Genomic DNA, 24236 nt, shown 5'->3' on the forward strand with positions numbered 1-24236 from the left:
TGTTAATGGAATGATTCCAGAGACAATGGACACAAATGGGGAAGCAACTGCAACATTGTAAAGGAAACCAGACACTCCGGCACCAACAGGGTTCGAAAACAAAGAGCCTGAGAGCCCGCCCAGTAGCTAAGGAACAGCCTCAGTATTGGGGGGATTCAAACATATCGATTGGGAAGAGAGATAAGTATTAGTTTATTTAGCGGTAGGAGTAGCTTAATCCTTTTAGCGTGTGCATGGGTAGTTATTACTCAGTTGTTTGAACGTACTAATTGGTGTATGGTTTTATTGCTTTGAACTTCACCTTGAACTTTCATAGAATTTACAGTGGAGAAGGAGGCCATTCAGCCCATCAAGTCTGCACCGGCTCTTGGAAAGAGCACCCTACCCAAAGTCAACACCTCCACCCTATCCCATAACCCAGTAACCCCACCCAACACTAAGGGCAATTTTGGACACTACGGGCAATTTAGCATGGCCAATCCACCTAACCTGCACATCTTTGGACTGTGGGAGGAAACCGGAGCACCCGGAGGAAACCCACGCACACACGGGGAGGATGTGCAGACTCCGCACAGACAGTGACCCAAGCCGGAATCGAACCTGGGACCCTGGAGCTGTGAAGCGATTGTTCTATCCACAATGCTACCGTGCTGCCCCTTGTGGCGTTATCTTAACGATACCTGGTGACTCCAGAGCTAAGTAAAGAAACAGAGCCAAATTGAGTGTTAAGCACACTCACCCAGAACGAGCAACAAAAGATATGCAGGTTGGGTGGATTGGCCATGATAAATTGTCCTTAGTGTCCAAAATTGGCCTTAGTGTTGGGTGGGGTTACTGGGTTATGGGGATAGGGTGGAGGTGTTGACCTCGGGTAGGGTGCTCTTTCCAAGAGCCGGTGCAGACTCGATGGGCCGAGTGGCCTCCTTCTGCACTGTAAATTCTATGATAATCAGGACAAACACAAGAAACCCAAATTTCAAAAGATCACAATTTCTCTGCACAGATTCTGCCTGTCCTGCTGTGTATTTGCATCTTTTTTTTCTTTTTATAACAATGATGATATTGTACCTCTGGGTATGTTTCAAAAGACAAGGGGTGAAGCTTCCATTTTTGGACACTGAGTGCAGTGGCAGGCAGCGATATTGGCTTTTTTCCTGCTGGACATCATGGCGGATTCTCACACTCCCAGCTCATTATTCGTGGATCAGTGAGGAGCTCGGCGAATCTCAAAGAGGTTGCCACCAGGGAATGACAATAAAGCCCGCTCTGCAGTGCAGAAAGAGGATGAAGGAATCTGATCAGGTATATGAACGGGCGGGAACAGAGGGAAGTAGACCTTGGAAAATAGGCGACAGGTTTAGATAAAGGATCTGGATCGGCACAGGCTGGGAGGGCCGAAGGGCCTGTTCCTGTGCTGTAATTTTCTTTGTTCTTTGATCCACTCAGTCAAGGTAAGCAAACCTCTCTATCCAAATTCACACTTCCATTGGGGCATCAGCAGTCTCAGGGTTCCAGCCCCCAGATATTTCACAGACTGCCAACAGATGGGACGTGGACACGGTCGGCTTCAGCATCACCACCTCCTGTAAGTTCCTGGAGAAATGGCATCTCTTCCCTTACCGGGTAGGGCTCAGCACATCCCGTAGGCAAGCATGCTTCTGAAGTTCTCTCTCATCCATGGCGCACACAAGCAACCCATCGGTCTTCATGCAGGACAAGGTTTCCCACAACAAGAGATAACGATTGATGGCCAGGAGGGGGTGCCAGAGTTCAGGTGCATTCCCCTCCGAGAACAGGTAGCAGAACTCACTGGAGGGGATAGACATCATTCCTGTGTGGACAGAAAGAATGGCCTCTCTAAAACACCAATAAGGGCCCTCCCAGGATGCCAAGGGGCAGTGTATTGTCATTTAACTAGTAATCCAGAGACCCACGGTAATAGGGAGCCAGGTTCGAATCCCACCACAGCAGATGGTAATAATAATAACTTATTGTCACAAGTAGGATTCAATGAAGTTACTGTGAAAAGCCCCTAGACGCCACATTCCGGCGCCTGTTTGGGGAGGCTGGTACGGGAATTGAACCCGCCCTGCTGGCCTTGTTCTGGATTACAAGTTAGCTGTTTAGCCCACTGTGCTAAACCAGCCCCCGCTGAAACTTGAATTCAATAAAAATCTGGAATGAAATGTCGAATCATTACCAACATTGTCGTAAACCCATCTGGTTACTCATGTCCTCTGAGGAAGGAAATCTGCCGTCCTTACCCGGTCTGGCCTACATGTGACTCAAGACCCACAGCAATGTGGTTGACTATTAACGTTCTCTGAAATGGCCCAGACACTCAGTTGTATCGAATTGCTACAAAGCCAATGGAAGTGGATAGATCGACCTGGGCACTGGGGATGACCATCACAAACCCTGCCCTGACCACTTCATAATTATGCTTCATAATGAGCGCTGGTGGGGGTGCTGATCCAATTTCGGAAAGGCCGCGCACACCACAGGCCTCCCTCTCGATATATCTCCGTGACGGACAATCAGACAGATCAAATGTTTCTCCAAGGCTGAGTGGATTCTCACATGGACGAGTCAAGGTGCCAAATCCTTCCATTGATATTTGCCACATGTAGACAGCTCTCAGCTGAGCTTTGATCGCCATGTCTCAAGCTGACTCTTCCCAAACACCCCCAGACTCTTCCCAGGGAAATCTTTTTCCAAGTGCAGTTTCTCGACAGTGTCAGTAAAGCCTTGAAAAATCAAATTAATAACCACCCAAATGGAATAGCGGAATCTGGTTTGAATGGTTTCTATGCAAAATAAGATATACTCAGGACTCCAATACAGACCAGAAACTAACTCAAACATGGGACTGACTGCGGCTGAAAAAGCAGGTTGTCAAATCCATCATGAAAAAAGAAAAAATCTAAATTGCTTATTGTCACGAGTAGGCTTCAATGAAGTTACTGTGAAAAGCCCCTAGTCGCCACATTCCGCCGCCTGTTCGGGGAGGCTGGTACAGGAATAGTAATAATAATCATAATAATAATAATAATAATCTTTATTGCCACAAGTAAGCTTACATTAACACTGCAGTGAGGTTACTGTGAAAATCCCCTAGTCGCCACATTCCAGCACCTGTTCGGGTACACAGAGGGAGAATTCAGAATGTCCAATTCACCCTAACAGCGGGGTCTGGATTTTCCGCACCCCAACGTGAAATTCCATTCGGTGACGGGGCGGAGAATCCGTTTTGGCGCCGAAATTGGGACCGGCGCCGGTTTTTAAATACTCCGCCCCCGCCCGCCGAAACTTGCCGTATGCCGCGGAGCACGCTGTACTGAGTATCCACCGCCTCAGGCCATTGCTGGAGGCCGCCCCACGATGCTCCATCCCGGACTGACCCAATTCCCGACAGCGTGGTTTACGTGTGCTCGCACCATCCAGGATCCTTGCATGACCGCTGTCGACTCCGTCTGGGACCGCCACTGTGGGGGGAGCGCCGATCAGCGGGCAGGGAGGGGGCTTCATTCGGGACTGGGGGCAATGTGTACGGGAGGTCTGGGGCGCGCAAGCGGCCGATGGGGGCCACTATTTCGCCGGTCCAAGTCCGCGGGCTGAGTCCGCCATGGAGCACGGCGTGGCCGCTGCAGGGGATTAAAACCTTAACCTTAATGTTTGACGTGTTTTTATTCTGCATTCTCCTCTCCTTATTGCCGAGGATCCAGTTCCTTCACCCTGCCCTCCTGGGGGGGGGGGTTCGGGTCCTGAGGGGGCCTGAGCAGCATGGTCAGGGGCTCGTTCCAGTTACACCCACATCTCCCTGGGGGCACAGGGGCGGGGGGGGGGGGGCTCCTTGTGTGTCAAAGACTATCCAGTGATGTGGCTAAAGTTGACAACAGGGTTAACATAGGTCATCTCGGCAAATTGGAGAGCGAGTAAGGGAGGAGCTATTCTCCTGAGAATCAGAAATTTTGGGTTCAAGCGCCTCGGAGGTATAGGAGTTCATGATCTCGATGGACTCTCCACTCCAGTGCTGAGCAAATACTGTATTGTCAGAGGAGATCTTTAGAAGAGTCATTAAACTGAGGCCCTGACAGTGTGGATATTAAAAGATCAAGTTATTAACAGGAGATAAGGGAGTTCTCCCAGTATTCTGGCTAACATTTCTCCCGCAAACTGCAGGTTCCTTTCCCTTCGGTTAACCACAGAGGGGAATTATCCGCGATTCTGGAATGGACAGCAGTCTCACCCGATGGCCTGGGAATAATGTGAGAAAGGAAAAACAGAAAGGAATTGTTCTGCAGATGATGGTGATTCTCACTGAACACACAGGCGGTTAAACATGGGTAATTGTGGTGTCGGAACCCCATGAACCTCCGCAATGTCATCTTCACTGAAGTGGTGGAGAGGCGAAGCTCTTGATAAATTCATCACTTATTTACCAAGGAATGTTGCACAGGGGCATAAAGTCATGCATTTCAATTGGGATTTCAAATCAAAATTGTCTCCACCCCTCGCCAATGATGTTACGGGAATGTCAAAGTTCAGCATCGGGATCCCCATCAGAATACATTAACATCTGGTTCTCGAGCCTCTAGCCTGGCAAGCAGAACATGCCAGAAGAATTCATGTGACTGCATCCCCAATGGGGGGGAGGGGGTCATCATCCCGGCACGCGTCTATTAAAATTCACATTCTTATTTTCAAATTTGGCCTTACCCCTCCCAACATCTCTGGCCACCTCCAGCCCCACAGCTAAACCTCTTGCTTATCCACAATTGAGTGGCACGGTGGCACAGTGGTTATCACAGCTGCTTCACAGCTCCAGGGTCCCAGGTTCGATTCCCAGCTTGGGTCACTGTCTGTGCGGAGTCTGCACGTTCTCCCCGTGTCTGCGTGGGTTTCCTCCGGGTGCTCCGGTTTCTTCCCACAGTCCAAAGATATGCAGGTTAGGTGGATTGACCATGATAAATTGTCCTTTAGTATCCAAAGGTTAGGAAGGGTTACGGCAGGGGTGGGCAAACTTTTCCGTGCAAGGGCCACATTCAGAAATTCACAATTTTAAAGGGCCGCATAGTATATTAAGTAAAATAATTAATATTTAAAATAGCCAAAATAAAAGGTTTTTAAAGAAAAAAAAGCAATTAATTTTTATTAATTAATATTTTAAAGTAGAAACTTCACATGAAACACATGTTGTGCCGAGCAATGATCACCCTACTCAAGTCAACATATCCACCCTATACCAGTAACCCAACAGCCCCCCCCCCCCCCCCCCCATTAACCTTAAAATAAAATAAAAACAAATGTAAAAAAAAAAAATTTTTTTTCTTTTTTTTATGACTTGATCTTGGTGGGCCGCATAAAGACCTTTGGCGGGCCGCATGCAGCCCGTGGGCCGTAGTTTGCCCACCCCTGGGTTACGGGGATTACCTTTGCTAATATCGACATTCAGTAGCAATATTGGCCTGTATGACTCACACTCCATCGGATTCTTATCTTTCTTCAGCAACAAGGAGATTGAAGCCTGTCCCAATGTTTGTTGGAGGACCCACTTCCCTATCGCCTCCTCAAACACCCCCACCATCAGCGGCACCAATTTGTCCTTAAAGTTCTCATAATACTCCACTGGGAACCCATCTGGTCCTGCTACCTTCCCCAACTGCATCCTCCCAATGGCCCCCTTTACCCCCTGTTCCCCTACCGACCTCTCCAATGTGATCCTACCTTCCTCCTCTAACCTGTGGTACTCCAGACCGTCCAGGAACTCGTGCACCCCCCCCCCCCCCCCCCCCGATCCTCCCCCAGTGTTTCCGATCTGTACAAATGTTCATAGAACGCCTCAAACACCCTGGTTAATCTGGGACCCGTCTGGTCCTCTCGATGTGCCAAATGAGTGATGTCGGGGGCATGGATAACACATTTTTCCCATCTTTCGGGCTGGAACTCCACTCCTGGGTCTCCCTGCCCTCCAGCTGGGATGGATCTTGGTGGCGTCTGCCGGAGTGGCCCCAGATTCAATGCCGCCACCCCGAAGCTCTTAGGCTCCCAGCTGTCGCGGGAAGCAGTAATCTCAGCGGCCTGCCGCAATGTCAGCGGGGGTTCGGTCAGCAACTTCCTCTGTGGGGCGACGCCTCGGATCCCGCGGACAAACTGAAGGGATTCAGTCAGGGTAGGCCTGAAATGCCCTTAGTGTTGGGTGGGGTTTCTGGGTTATGGGGATAGGGTGGAGGTGTTGACCTTGGGTAGGGTGCTCTTTCCAGGAGCCGGTGCAGACTCGATGGGCCGAATGGCCTCCTTCTGCACTGTAAATTCTATGAAATCACAAGTCTCAGCCAGCTTTCTTAACCACAGCAAAAAAAAATGCTATTTGATTGAACTTGGGCTTGGGTGGCCGTGGGGAAGTGGCGGATGATGAGTGACAGTTTGGGATTAAAGTGGGTTTGCTGCCGAAGACCGGGAGTCACGCGTGTCTGAGTGCGTCACGCTATTGATAAGTGTACACATTGGACGGCCAACCGCCATTGACAGGGCTATGGGTTGGTTTAGCACAGTGGGCTAAACAGCTGGCTTGCAATGCAGACCAAGGCCAGCAGCGCGGGTTCAATTCCCGTACCAGCCTCCCTGAACAGGCGCCGGAATGTGGCGACTAGGGGCTTTTCACAGTAACTTCATTGAAGCCTACTCGTGACAATAAGCGATTATTATGGTCTGCCGTTCATCTCCAATTACGGTCTTGGTCCAAAACAAAATTGCATACACGCTATTTTTTCAGCCCAATCATCATAACTGACATCTAAAGCCTGCAGCTTTGCAAGAGGAGGCACCTCGGCCGATTGGGGTAAGGTCTCTTGCGGCCCAGACAAAGTGTCCCAGCTGTGGAGCATATGATGTCGGTGGCAACTCCACTTCAGCCTCGTCGCCAGTGTAGAACCCGACAGGCATTGAGCACTCATACGAAGCACGGTAGGTAACAAAGAAAGAGATTTATTAAGATGGAAGATTAAACTCCCACGTCCCGAAGGTTCACCCTCCTCATCCTGCCCCCAGGCTGGGGTTTGCACACTGTGGAGCCTTCCCCGTAAAGGGGTAAGCTCCATCCCCAATTACTGGGAACCGAATGGTGCGCAGTCCCCTACTTTCCAGGTGGTCATAATAGCCACGATGCTCATTTGGAGAGCCGGTATCGACACAGCGAGCCAACTGGCCTCCCTTTGCCCCGTAACAATTCTGTGACTCTTAACTACCCGCTGAAATGGCCCAGCAAACCACTCTGTTCAAAGGGCAACTAGGGATGGGCAACAAATGCTGGATAGTCCAGCCGCGCCCACATCCCGTGATAGAACAAAGTCTCTAAGTTCAGAAATCCTCTCTGAAACCTCACTTTCCTCTCCTGTTTCAACAAACATTTTGTTAATCTGTTACCCCCTTTTGTGTCTTGGTGTTAAATTGCTAAGGAGGCGGGGTTTTTACTTCATTAAAAGTGCAACATAAACGTTGTCATTTATTTCTCTTCCTGTACCATTAGTGCACAAGACAGAACTTTGTCTGTTCCCAGAGAAAGCTTTTTACCCAGACCAGGTCACTAGTCTGTCGCCAGGGGGGGTTATAGCTTGAGAGGCCTGTCTGTCTGTCTGTCAGACACATCGAGCGTGTCTGACCAAAGACCCCCGCCCCTCGCTTACCGCCAGCTATCAGCGTGTTTGCAAGGATTGGCAGGGTAACACTCAACCTATTTGGTTGCATTATGAAATCAGCTTCCTTGGCCGTCAAGTCCTGGGGTTTCTGGCTGAGAGACGGGGATGCTAACCAATGCTCAGCAAGACGTCCAGCACGCTAAACAAAAATTGACGCATATTGGTAAAAATACGGGGCTGGATTCTCCATTTGGGAGATGAAGTCCCCACGCCATTTTGCTGGGGGCTAGCAGGGAGACAGCGTAGAGCAGGCATTGTCAAACTCAGGGGTGCAACCCGCGGGTGGGCCACGGGCGGGTGTCGGGAGGGTTGCGGGGCCGTCCGTCGCTGCACTCCTGATCGCACAAATCTGCGGGCAACAGCCGCAGCAGCCGGCTGTTAATAACGCCGGCTGCAAGCGGACTTAAAAATGGCCGCGAACATGTGAAAAAAATGCGACCGCACTGCGCATGCGTGCCAGATCATCGGCGTGCGTGCACTCCAATAATCGGGCACGCATGCGCAGGGCAGCCACTTTTTTTTAAATGGTCGCAGCTTTTTGTTTTACAAGTTCGGGAGGGTTTTATTCATTTTATTCATTTATTTTATTAATTTAATTTTTATTTTTAAAATTTATTTTATTCATTTTTTTTTTAATACAAGTTCGGGGGGGGGGGGGGTTCTATTTAATAAAATTTTACAGGAAAAAAGTTCAGAACTTTGGACAGATGGAGGACTCCATACTTTCCGACACCGGAAGGCTTCACCTTCATCCAGCAGGCTCCATGGGAGGAGCGGGTACGAGGGCCAAAGGGACCCAAAACCATTTCCTCCATTTTTGTCAGCAGCAAACAAGGTAAGAGAAAATAGTGGGTCACGCAGGTCAGTCGGAGTGGGTCGCGCAGGTCGGTCGGAGTGGGTCACGCAGGTCGGTCGGAGTGGGTCGCGCAGGTCGGTCGGAGTGGGTCGCGCAGGTCGGTCGGAGTGGGTCGCGCAGGTCGGTCGGAGTGGGTCGCGCAGGTCGGTCGGAGTGGGTCGCGCAGGTCGGTCGGAGTGGGTCGCGCAGGTCGGTCGGAGTGGGTCGCGCAGGTCGGTCGGAGTGGGTCGCGCAGGTCGGTCGGAGTGGGTCGCGCAGGTCGGTCGGAGTGGGTCGCGCAGGTCGGTCGGAGTGGGTCGCGCAGGTCGGTCGGAGTGGGTCGCGCAGGTCGGTCGGAGTGGGTCGCGCAGGTCGGTCGGAGTGGGTCGCGCAGGTCGGTCGGAGTGGGTCGCGCAGGTCGGTCGGAGTGGGTCGCGCAGGTCGGTCGGAGTGGGTCGCGCAGGTTGGCCAGTTGGTAAAAATTGGACCCCGGACAAAAAGATGCTCGAGCTGCCGATATGGCCCGGCGGAGAATTCCCGTTTCCGTAGCCGCGCATGCGCACGGCGGTGACCTGCATCAGCCACTCCGTGCTCCATGGTGGACTCAGCCCGCGGACTCGAACCGCAAAAGTAGTGCCCCTACTTCGGCTGCTCGCCCGCTCCAGACCGCCCACCCACAGTGCCCCCAGCCCTGAATAAATACCCCCCCGCCCGCAGTTCGTCCCTCCCCCAACTGTGGCAGTGCCGGACTGTGTCCGCAGCCGCCACGCTGAGTTCATGACGGGTAAGACCAGGAGAGTCACGCGCTGTCGGGAACTCAGCCGCTCGGAGACGGAGCATCGCGGTTGGGCCTCAGGCCTGTGGCCGCGGATATGTGGCGCGGCGCACTCCCATGTCGTAGTCAATATTTTCCCCGCTTCTGGACTGTGATAGAAAGATTCAAACAAGGTTCGTTAGGTAAGAATAACTAAGGTTTATTTACGAACTACAACTGCTAGCAGTATGGCTGAGACTTGAAGTCGGAAGGCAGCCAAGTACAAACTGCTGGTTCCCTTCCAAGTCTGCAATATCACAAAAGAATAAGACGATTTTTATACATTATAGGATCAAGATAACATGAATACAGCTTGGTCAGGAATTTGATCAAAAGTAAAACATAAGTAATAATCATTGGCGTCACCTTGCTGACCTTCAGAGGACTCGGGGTCTCATATCATTATCTTGTCTTTTGATGCATGTTTAAGAAACGGAGCAAACTTGTTTATGGTACCGAAAGAGACAAATTTTTTAGCTTATCGTATGTATTTAGACTGCTCTGGTCTTATGACGAATGAGCTTTATCTGAGTTTAGAGTCACCCAGTTCTCGGGTCAAGTTGACCTTGGCCTGCTTGTATTTGTGCCTTAGCTTATGCGAAGTCAGTTTAAATTTAATTGTACCAAGAAAACTTGACTAGTTTTCCCATCATGCCATTATTTGCTTCGCACAATACCACACCCAGAGTACACCATTTTTCAGAAGGCGGAGAATCCAAAAACTGTCCCTGACCCCAATATCGGGGCAAAACGGATTCTCCACCCTGTTGCCGAACGCGATTTTGGCGTTGGGAGATGGAGAATGCAGTCCGGCGTCTCCAGTAATTACACTGTCATTCGATCTGGGGTTGTGAAAGCGATGATTTTAATCACAAGAGGTTCACGTAGCAATAGGTAATTCTAAAACCATAATCAGGCCGTTGGCTGCAGTACTGTGCTCCACACTGAATAGCAAGAATAGTGAATCTTTGTGAGGACACAGTTCATGATGAAAGGTCATCGACCTAAAACATTAACTCTGTTTCTCTCCAGACAGGTACCATCTGATCTGAGGGATTGGCAGCGTTATCTGTTCACCAGAACGCTGCCTGAGATACAGTGCGAAGAAATATCAAAGCACAGTGGTTAGCATTGTTGCTTCACAGCTCCAAGATCCCAGGTTCAGTATCCCAGTCCAAAGATGTGCGGGTTAGGTGGATTGGCCATGCTAAATTGCCCCTTAGTGTCCAAAAAATGTTAAGTGGGGGTTACTGGTTTATGGGGATTGGGTAGATACGTGAGCTTCAATAGGGTGCTCTTTGCAAGGGCCGGTGTAGAACCAATGGGCTGAATGGCCTCCTTCTGCACTGTAAATTCTATGATTCTGTTGTTCTATGATTCGATTCCCGGCTTGGTCTCTGTGTAGAGGCTGCACGTTCTCCCCGTGTCTGCGTGAGTTTGCTCCGGCAGCTCCGGTTTCCTCCCACAAGTCCCGAAAGACACGCTGTTAGGTGAATTGGACATTCTGAATTCTCCCTCAGTGTACCTGAGCAGGGGCCAAAGTGTGGCGACTAGGGGCTTTTCACAGTAACTTCATTGCAGTGTTAATGTAAGCCTGCTTGTGACACTAATAAAATTATTATTAGTATTAAATAAAGGAAGACATTTTGATACAAACAGAAGAACAAGAGTTGGCCACTCAGCCTATTGAACCTGTCCACTGTTAAATATGATCATTTTAAAACAAATTTTGAGTGCCCAATTCTTTCTTTTCCAATTTAATAATAATCTTTATTATCGTCACAAGCAGGCTTACATTAACACTACAATGAAGTTACTGTGAAAATCCCCTAGTCGCCAAATTTCCTGCACCTGTTCGGGTACACAGAGGGAGAATTCAGAATGTCCAATTCACCTAACAGCACGTCTTCCGGGACTTGGGTGACTGTCTGTGTGGAGTCTGCATGTTCTCCCCGTGTCTGCGTGGGTTTCCTCCGGGTGCTCCGGTTTCCTCCCACAGTCCAAAGATGTGCAGGTTAGGTGGATTGGCCATGATAAATTGCCCCTAAGAGGGATTAGGAGGAGTGCGGGGGGGGGGGGGGGGGGGGGGGGGAGGGGGGGGGGGGGGGGGGAGGGGGTGTTTGGGAGGGGGGTGCTGGGATTGGGCCTAGGTAGGGTGCTCTTTCAGAAGGTCAATCAGAAGGAAAGTCAGACCATAAGACGGTCGTCCTTCTCCCGACATAAGAGCAGAAACTCAAGCGGGTGAATCCAGCTAAGAAGGTTGTGCAGTGCTGGTCCGAGGAAACAGAAGAGCCCTTACGTGACTGCTTGGAGACAGTGGACTGGTTCATATTTAAGAACTTAAATGAGTATGCTACCACCGTTACAGACTTCATATCGGTCTTCCTGAAAGTGAACCCTTGGAAGGCAATGGTCCGGACAGGATCCCTGGTCATGCACTCAGAGCCTGCGCAGACCAGCTGACAGATGTGTTTGTGGACATCTTTGTCCTGTCACTACTCTGCTCCGAGAAGACCACCATCATACCAGTACCAAAGTAGAACCAGGCAACGTGCCTCAATGACTACTGTCCGTGGCCCTGACTTCAACCGTAATGAAGTACTTCGAGAGGTTGATCATGAAGCGCATCATCTCCATAGTCCCAGAATGTCTTGATCCACTGCAATTCACATACCGCTGTAACCGGTCCACAGCAGATGCCATCTCCCTGGTCCTACACTGATCCTGAGAGAATCTCGACAGCAAGGACTCCTACACCAGACTCCCATTAATTGACTACAGCTCCGCCTTCCAATTCCATAATCCCAGCCGAGCTCATATCAAAGCTCCAAGACCTAGGACTTGGCTCCTCACTCTGCAATTGGATCCTCGATTTTCTGACCCACAGACCACAATCAGTAAGAATAAACAACAACACCCCTCCATAATAGTCCTCAATACCGGGGCCCCGCAAGGCTGCGTACTTAGCCCCCTACTCTACTCCCTGTACACATGACTATGTGGCAAAATTTGGTTGCAAATCATATAGAACATAGAACATAGAACATTCCAGCGCAGTACGGGCCCTTCGGCCCTCGATGTTGCGCCGACCTGTGAAACCATCTGAAGCCTATCTGACCTACACTATTCCATTTTCATCCATATGTCTATCCAGTGACCACTTAAATGCCCTTAAATTTGGCGAGTCTACTACTGTTGCAGGCAGGGCGTTCCACACCCCTACTGTGAAACTGCCTCTGACATCTGTCCTATATCTACTACCCCTCAATTTAAAGCTATGTCCCCTCGTGTTGGTCATCACCATCCGAGGAAAGAGACTCTCACTGTCCACCCTATCTAACCCTCTGACTATCTAATATGTCTCTATTAAGTCACCTCTCAGCCTTCTCCTCTCTAATGAAAACAACCTCAAGTCCCTGAGCCTTTCCTCGTAAGACCTTCCCTCCATACCAGGCAACATCCTAGTAAATCTCCTCTGAACCCTTTCCAAAGCTTCCACATCCTTCCTATAATGTGGTGACCAGAACTGCACGCAGTACTCCAGGAGTGGCCGCACCAGAGTTATGTACAGCTGCAGCATGACCTTGTGGCTCCGAAACTCAATCCCCCTACTGATAAAGGCTAGCACACCATATGCCTTCTTAACAGCCCTATTAACCTGGGTGGCAACTTTCAGGGATTTATGTACCTGGATGCCGAGATCTCTCTGTTCATCTACACTACCAAGAATCTTGCCATTAGCCCAGTACTCTGCATTCCTGTTACTCCTTCCAAAGTGAACCACCTCACACTTTTCCGCATTAAACTCCATCTGCCACCTCTCAGCCCAGCTCTGCAGCTTATCTATGTCCCTCTGTATCCTATAACATCCTTCAGCACTATCCACAACTCCACCGACCTTCGTGTCATCTGCAAATTTACTAACCCATCCTTCTACACCCTCTTCCAGGTCATTTATAAAAATGACAAACAGCAGTGGCCCCAAAACAGATCCTTGCGGTACACCACTAGTAACTGAAATCCAGGATGAACATTTGCCATCAACCACCACCCTCTGTCTTCTTTCAGCTAGCCAATTACTGATCCAAACCGCTAAATCACCTTCAATCCCATACTTTTTTTCTTTATAAATTTAGAATATCCAATTCATTTTTTCCAATTAAGGGGCAATTTAGCGTGGCCAATCCACCTACCCTGCACATCTTTGGGTTGTGGGGGTGAAACCCACGCAGACACGGGGAGAATGTGCAAACTCCTCACAGACAGTGACTCAGGGCCGGGATTCGAACCCGGGTCCTCAGCTCCGTAGGCAACAATGCTAACCACTGTGCCACCGTGCCGCCCCTCAATCCCATACTTCCTTATTTTCTGCAATAGCCTACCGTGTGGAACCTTATCAAACGCCTTACTTATATTGTGAATCATTGATATATATTGCGAATCATTGATATATATTGTAAATCATTGATATATATTGAGAATCAGTGATATATATGGAGAATCAGTGATATATATTGTGAATCATTGATATATATTGTGATTCATTGGTATATATTGAGAATCATTGATATATATTGTGAATCATTGATATATATTGAGAATCAGAGATATATATTGTGAATCATTGATATATATTGTGAATCATTGATATATATTGTGAATCATTGACATATATTGTGAATCATTGATATATATTGTGAATCATTGATATATATTGAGAATCATTGATATATATTGAGAATCAGTGATATATATTGTGAATCAGTGATATATATATATTGAGAATCATTGATATATATTGTGAATCATTGAAATATATTGAGGCTCAGTGATATACATTGAGAATCATTGATATATATTGAGAATCAGTGATATATATTGTGAATCAGTGATATATATATATTGAGAATCATTGATATATATTGTGAATCATTGATATATATTGTGAATCATTGATATATAAGAATGAAGGGGCTGGTTTAACTCGCCAGGCTAAATCGCTGGCTTTTAAAGCAGACCAAGCAGGCCAGCGGCACGGTTCGATTCCTGTACCAGCCTCCCCGGACAGGCACCGGAATGTGGCGACTAGGGGCTTTTCACAGTAACTTCATTGAAGCCTACTCGTGACAATAAGCTATTTAATTAATTAATATATATTGTGAATCATAGATATCATTGAATTTACAGTGCAGAAGGAGGCCATTCAGCCCATCGAGTCTGCACCGGCTCTTGGAAAAAGCACCCAACCCAAGGTCAACACCTCCAAGTTATCCCCATAACCCAGTAACCCCACCCAAAACTAAGGGCAATTTTGGACACTAAGGGCAATTTATCATGGCCAATCCACCTAACCTGCACATCTTTGGACTGTGGGAGGAAACCGGAGCACCCAGAGGAAGCCCACGCACACACGGGGAGGATGTGCAGACTCCAGACAGACAGTGACCCAAACCGGAATCGAACCTGGGACCCTGGAGCTGTGAAGCAATTGTGCTATCCACAATGCTACCGTGCTGATATATATATACTGAGAATCATTGATATATATTGTGAATCATTGATATATATTGTGAATCATTGATATATATTGAGAATGAGTGATAAATATATTGAGAATCATTGATATATATATATTGTGAATCATTGATATATGTTGTGAATCATTGGGGCTGGTTTAGCTCACTCAGCTAAATCGCTGGCTTTTATAACAGACCAAGCAGGCCAGCAGCACGGTTCAATTCCCGTTCTAGCCTCCCTAGACAGGTGCCAAAATGTGGCGACTAGGGTCTTTTCACAGTAACTTCATTGAAGCCTACTCGTGACAATAAAGCGATTTTCATTTCATTTTTTCATTTATATTGTGAATCACTTATATACATTGTGAATCATTGATACATATTGAGAATCATTGATATTTATTGTGAATCATTGATATATATTGTGAATCATTGATATATATTGTGAATCAGTTATATATATTGAGAATCATTGATATATATTGAGAATCATTGATATATATTGTGAATCAGTTATATATATTGAGAATCAGTGATATACATTGAGAACATGATATATATTGTGAATCATTGATACATATTGTGAATCATTGATATATATTGTGAATCATTGATATATATTGAGAATCATTGATATATCTTGAGAATCATTGATATATATTGTGAATCATTGATACATATTGTGAATCATTGATACATATTGTGAATCATTGATACATATTGTGAATCAGTGATATATATTGAGAATCATTGATATATATTGAGAATCATGATGTATATTGTGAATCATTGATATATATTGTGAATCATTGATATATATTGAGAATCAGTGATATACATTGAGAACATGATATATATTGTGAATCATTGATATATATTGTGATTCATTGGTATATATTGTGAATCATTGATTTTTATTGTGAATCATTGATATATATTGAGAATCATTGATATATATTGAGAATCATGATGTATATTGTGAATCATTGATATATATTGTGAATCATTGATATATATTGAGAATCAGTGATATATATTGAGAATCATGATATATATTGTGAATCATTGATACATATTGTGAATCATTGATATATATTGTGAATCATTGATATATATTGAGAATCAGTGATATATATTGAGAATCATGATATATATTGTGACTCATTGATATATATTGAGAATCATTGATATATATTGAGAATCTTTGATATATATTGAGAATCAGTGATATATATTGAGAATCATTGATATATATTGAGAATCATTGATATATATGGTGAATCATTGATATATATTGAGAATCAGTGATATATTTTGAGAATCATTGATATATATTGAGAATCATTGATATATATTGAGAATCATTGATATATATGGTGAATCATTGATATATATTGAGAATCAGTTATATATGTTGTGAATCATTGATATATATTGAGAATCATTGATATATCTTGAGAATCATTGATATATATTGTGAATCATTGATACATATTGTGAATCATTGATACATATTGTGAATCATTGATACATATTGTGAATCAGTGATATATATTGAGAATCATTGATATATATTGAGAATCATGATGTATATTGTGAATCATTGATATATATTGTGAATCATTGATATATATTGAGAATCAGTGATATACATTGAGAACATGATATATATTGTGAATCATTGATATATATTGTGATTCATTGGTATATATTGTGAATCATTGATTTTTATTGTGAATCATTGATATATATTGAGAATCATTGATATATATTGAGAATCATGATGTATATTGTGAATCATTGATATATATTGTGAATCATTGATATATATTGAGAATCAGTGATATATATTGAGAATCATGATATATATTGTGAATCATTGATACATATTGTGAATCATTGATATATATTGTGAATCATTGATATATATTGAGAATCAGTGATATATATTGAGAATCATGATATATATTGTGACTCATTGATATATATTGAGAATCATTGATATATATTGAGAATCTTTGATATATATTGAGAATCAGTGATATATATTGAGAATCATTGATATATATTGAGAATCATTGATATATATGGTGAATCATTGATATATATTGAGAATCAGTGATATATTTTGAGAATCATTGATATATATTGAGAATCATTGATATATATTGAGAATCATTGATATATATGGTGAATCATTGATATATATTGAGAATCAGTTATATATATTGTGAATCATTGATATATATTGAGAATCATTGATATATCTTGAGAATCATTGATATATATTGTGAATCATTGATACATATTGTGAATCATTGATACATATTGTGAATCATTGATACATATTGTGAATCAGTGATATATATTGAGAATCATTGATATATATTGAGAATCATGATGTATATTGTGAATCATTGATATATATTGTGAATCATTGATATATATTGAGAATCAGTGATATACATTGAGAACATGATATATATTGTGAATCATTGATATATATTGTGATTCATTGGTATATATTGTGAATCATTGATTTTTATTGTGAATCATTGATATATATTGAGAATCATTGATATATATTGAGAATCATGATGTATATTGTGAATCATTGATATATATTGTGAATCATTGATATATATTGAGAATCAGTGATATATATTGAGAATCATGATATATATTGTGAATCATTGATACATATTGTGAATCATTGATATATATTGTGAATCATTGATATATATTGAGAATCAGTGATATATATTGAGAATCATGATATATATTGTGACTCATTGATATATATTGAGAATCATTGATATATATTGAGAATCTTTGATATATATTGAGAATCAGTGATATATATTGAGAATCATTGATATATATTGAGAATCATTGATATATATGGTGAATCATTGATATATATTGAGAATCAGTGATATATTTTGAGAATCATTGATATATATTGAGAATCATTGATATATATTGAGAATCATTGATATATATGGTGAATCATTGATATGTATTGAGAATCAATGATATATTTTGAGAATCATTGATATATATTGAGAATCATTGATATATATTGAGAATCTTTGATATATATTGAGAATCAGTGATATATATTGAGAATCATTGATATATATTGAGAATCATTGATATATATTGAGAATCATTGATATATATGGTGAATCAGTGATATATATTGAGAATCATTGATATATATTGAGAATCATTGATATATATTGAGAATCATTGATATATATGGTGAAACATTGATATATATTGAGAATCATTGATATATATTGAGAATCATTGATATATATTGAGAATCATTGATATATATGGTGAATCAGTGATATATATTGAGAATCATTGATATATATTGAGAATCATTGATATATATTGAGAATCATTGATATATATGGTGAAACATTGATATATATGGTGAATCATTGATATATATTGAGAATCATTGATATATATTGAGAATCATTGATATATATTGAGAATCATTGATATATATGGTGAATCATTGATATATATGGTGAATCATTGATATATATTGAGAATCATTGATATATATGGTGAATCATTGATATATATTGAGAATCATTGATATATATGGTGAATCATTGATATATATTGAGAATCATTGATATATATGGTGAATCATTGATATATATGGTGAATCATTGATATATATTGAGAATTATTGATATATATTGAGAATCATGATATATATTGTGACTCATTGATATATATTGAGAATCAGTGATATATTTTGAGAATCATTGATATATATTGAGAATCATTGATATATATTGAGAATCATTGATATATATGGTGAATCATTGATATGTATTGAGAATCAATGATATATTTTGAGAATCATTGATATATATTGAGAATCATTGATATATATTGAGAATCTTTGATATATATTGAGAATCAGTGATATATATTGAGAATCATTGATATATATTGAGAATCATTGATATATATTGAGAATCATTGATATATATGGTGAATCAGTGATATATATTGAGAATCATTGATATATATTGAGAATCATTGATATATATTGAGAATCATTGATATATATGGTGAAACATTGATATATATGGTGAATCATTGATATATATTGAGAATCATTGATATATATTGAGAATCATTGATATATATTGAGAATCATTGATATATATGGTGAATCATTGATATATATTGAGAATCATTGATATATATGGTGAATCATTGATATATATTGAGAATCATTGATATATATGGTGAATCATTGATATATATTGAGAATCATTGATATATATGGTGAATCATTGATATATATGGTGAATCATTGATATATATTGAGAATTATTGATATATATTGAGAATCATTGATATATATTGAGAATCATTGATATATATTGAGAATCATTGATATATATGGTGAATCATTGATATGTATTGAGAATCAATGATATATTTTGAGAATCATTGATATATATTGAGAATCATTGATATATATTGAGAATCTTTGATATATATTGAGAATCAGTGATATATATTGAGAATCATTGATTATATTGAGAATCATTGATATATATTGAGAATCATTGATATATATGGTGAATCAGTGATATATATTGAGAATCATTGATATATATTGAGAATCATTGATATATATTGAGAATCATTGATATATATGGTGAAACATTGATATATATTGAGAATCATTGATATATATTGAGAATCATTGATATATATTGAGAATCATTGATATATATGGTGAATCAGTGATATATATTGAGAATCATTGATATATATTGAGAATCATTGATATATATTGAGAATCATTGATATATATGGTGAAACATTGATATATATGGTGAATCATTGATATATATTGAGAATCATTGATATATATTGAGAATCATTGATATATATTGAGAATCATTGATATATATGGTGAATCATTGATATATATGGTGAATCATTGATATATATTGAGAATCATTGATATATATGGTGAATCATTGATATATATTGAGAATCATTGATATATATGGTGAATCATTGATATATATTGAGAATCATTGATATATATGGTGAATCATTGATATATATGGTGAATCATTGATATATATTGAGAATTACTGATATATATTGAGAATCATGATATATATTGTGACTCATTGATATATATTGAGAATCATTGATATATATTGAGAATCTTTGATATATATTGAGAATCAGTGATATATATTGAGAATCATTGATATATATTGAGAATCATTGATATATATGGTGAATCATTGATATATATTGAGAATCAGTGATATATTTTGAGAATCATTGATATATATTGAGAATCATTGATATATATTGAGAATCATTGATATATATGGTGAATCATTGATATGTATTGAGAATCAATGATATATTTTGAGAATCATTGATATATATTGAGAATCATTGATATATATTGAGAATCTTTGATATATATTGAGAATCAGTGATATATATTGAGAATCATTGATATATATTGAGAATCATTGATATATATTGAGAATCATTGATATATATGGTGAATCAGTGATATATATTGAGAATCATTGATATATATTGAGAATCATTGATATATATTGAGAATCATTGATATATATGGTGAAACATTGATATATATTGAGAATCATTGATATATATTGAGAATCATTGATATATATTGAGAATCATTGATATATATGGTGAATCATTGATATATATTGAGAATCATTGATATATATGGTGAATCATTGATATATATTGAGAATCATTGATATATATGGTGAATCATTGATATATATTGAGAATCATTGATATATATGGTGAATCATTGATATATATGGTGAATCATTGATATATATTGAGAATTATTGATATATATTGAGAATCATTGATATATATGGTGAATCATTGATATATATTGAGAATCATTGATATATATGGTGAATCATTGATATATATTGTGAATCATTGATATATATTGAGAATCATTGATACATATTGTGAATCAGTGATATATATTGTGAATCATTGATATATATTGAGAATCAGTGATGTATATTGAGAATCATGATATATATTGTGAATCATTGATACATATTGTGAATCATTGATATATATTGAGAATCATTGATATATATTGAGAATCATTGATATATATTGAGAATCATTGATACATATTGTGAATCTGTGATATATATTGTGAATCATTGATATATATTGAGAATCAGTGATATATATTGAGAATCATTGATATATATGGTGAATCATTGATATATATGGTGAATCATTGATATATATTGAGAATCATTGATATATTGAGAATCATTGATATATATGGTGAATCATTGATATATATTGAGAATCATTGATATATATGGTGAATCATTGATATATATTGTGAATCATTGATATATATTGAGAATCATTGAAATATATTGAGAATCAGTTATATATATTGAGAATCATTGATATATATTGAGAATCATTGATATATATTGAAAATCAGTTATATATATTGAGAATCATTGATATATATTGAGAATCATTGATATATTTTGAGAATCATTGATATATATTGAGAATCATTGATATATATGGTGAATCATTGATATATATGGTGAATCATTGATATATATGGTGAATCATTGATATATATGGTGAATCATTGATATATATTGTGAATCATTGATATATATGGTGAATCATTGATATAGATTGTGAACAGCTCTAGCCCAAGCACTGATCCTCACGGTACCCATGCCAACGTGAAAATGATCATTTATCCCTACTCTCTGTTGTCTGCATGTTAGCCAATCCTCAATCCATAACAATATTTTGCCCCCTACCCATAGGCTTTATTTTGTAAATCAATCTCTTGTGGGGGACTTTATCAAAGGCCTTCTGAAAGATACCATGTCCATTGACTATCCTTTACCAATTTTGTTTGGATGGCAAGGTAGCACAGTGGTTAGCACTGTTGCTTCACAGGTCCAGGTCCCAGGTTCGATTTCATGCTTGGGTCACTGTCTGTTTGGAGTCTGCACGTTCCCCCTGTGTCTTGTTAGGGGAATTAGACATTCTGAATTCTCTCTCAGTGTACCCAAACAGGCGCTGGAATGTGGCAACTAGAGGCTTTTCACTGTAACTTCAGTGCAGTGTTAATGTAAGCCTACTTGTGACAATAAAGATTATTATTATAACATCTTCTAAAACCTCCAACAGCTTCTGCAAGCATGATTTCCCATTCGTTAATCCATGCTGATTATGCCCAATCAGATCATGCTTGTCCAAGTGTCCATTTATCACATCCTCTATAATAGATTCCAGCATTTTCCCTATAACTGATGTATGTATGTCTGTAGTTCCTTTTCCCTCCCCTTCTTACATAAGCGGGGTAAGATTTTCTACTTCCAATCTTGAGGGAGTATTAAAGAATTTATAGAATTTTGGAAGATATTCACCAATGCATCCATTATCTCTATAACCATGATGTGGAGATGCCGGCGTTGGACTGGGCTGGGCACAATAAGAAGTCAAACAACACCAGGTTAAAGTCCAACAGGTTTGTTTGGAATCACTGGCTTACCTGAGGAAGGAGCTGTGCTCCGAAAGCTAGTGATTCCAAATAAACCTGTTGGACTTTAACCTGGTGTTGTGAGACTTCTTACTATCTCTATAGCAACCTCTTTCAACACTCTGAAATGCATAATATCAGGTTCCAGGGTCTTATCAACTTTCAGGCCCATTAATTTCTCCAACACAACCTACTCCCTTACATTAATTTCCTTCACCTCTGCACTCTCCCTGGTGTCTTGGATCTCTACATCCATTATTTGTATCTTGCTTGGTGAAAACAGACACAAAATAATCATTTAGCTTCTTTGCCATTTCTTTATTTCCCATTAATAATTTTCCTCACTCTGGCCCCTCCCACCCGGGTTATTCTCTCTTCCAACTTCTTCCATCGGGCAGGAGGTACAAAAGTCTGAGAACGCGCAAGAACAGACTCAAAAACAGCTTCTTCCCCGCTGTTACCAGACTCCTGAATGACCCTCTTATAGACCGATCTGATCTCCAGACATCTTCTCTACTGAGTAGTACTACACTCATAGAACATAGAACAGTACAGCACAGAACAGGCCCTTCGGCCCTCGATGTTGTGCCGAGCAATGATCACCCTACTTAAACCCACGTAACCCGTATCCCAACAATCCCCCCATTAACCTTACACTACGGGCAATTTAGCATGGCCAATCCACCTAACCCGCACATCTTTAGACTGTGGGAGGAAACCGGAGCACCCGGAGGAAACCCACGCACACACGGGGAGGACGTGCAGACTCCGCACAGACAGTGACCCAGCCGGGAATCGAACCTGGGACCCTGGAGCTGTGAAGCATTTATGCTAACCACCATGCTACCGTGCTGCCCTAACTCCCTATGCTTCACCCAATGCCTGTGTCGATGTATTTACATTGTATATTTATCGTATGTCCTATGTTTTTTCATGTGTGGAACGATCTGTCTGGACTGTACGCAGAACAATACTTTTCATTGTACCCTGGTACACGTGACAATAAAGTCAAATCCAAATAATGGACCCACATATATTTTAGCCAAAGGCTTCCTTTTTACATAGGAGAGAAACGTTTATTATCTGTTGTGGTAATCTATTGGGCCATATTTCAGCCCAAACGGCGCAAAGGAATAAAATAGACACTGGAGGCACATCGAGAGCAAAGACCCGATGCAGGAAGTGACCTTGGCCATCCCAAGACTGACCAGAGAAGGAAGGAAGGAAGATGCTGGCAGCATGACCCACCTTCGTGGCGGCGGACCAGAGTGACTCAGGAATCTGACCGAGTCTCCAACCAGGCCACCTTTGCGAGTAGTATAACCAAATCTTGGCTGTTTCTTGTACATACAGTGGCTTCATTTATGGGTGAACTTATTTAATAAAGATTGTTGGACTTGTTTTTGTGTGTGTCCTTTGCTGTCCTCGCTATTAAAGACATCTAGATAAAACATTTCAGTAAGTGAACTGGTCAAAACTTTCTGAATTGGACAGATAGAGCACCGGTTTTTATGCTTTTTGCTAAATTGCATAGATTGATAATGAGGATAAGATAGAAATGTTTCATTTTTTTTGCAAAAATAGATTTTATTTGTAAAATATTTGAAAGAACATTACAATTATTTCAAAGTAGCAATCACAAAACACAATAATATTTAGGTTCTCTGCACCAGGCTTTTTCAAAGTGTGCATCACGGAGGGTAACGGCTGGGTGTCAGGAGGGTTGTAGAGCGATCGTCATGGCCCAAAGGCCACTACC

The sequence above is a fragment of the Scyliorhinus canicula genome, chromosome 8 (genome assembly GCF_902713615.1).
Source record: "Scyliorhinus canicula chromosome 8, sScyCan1.1, whole genome shotgun sequence".
NCBI classification, from domain to species: domain Eukaryota; kingdom Metazoa; phylum Chordata; class Chondrichthyes; order Carcharhiniformes; family Scyliorhinidae; genus Scyliorhinus; species Scyliorhinus canicula.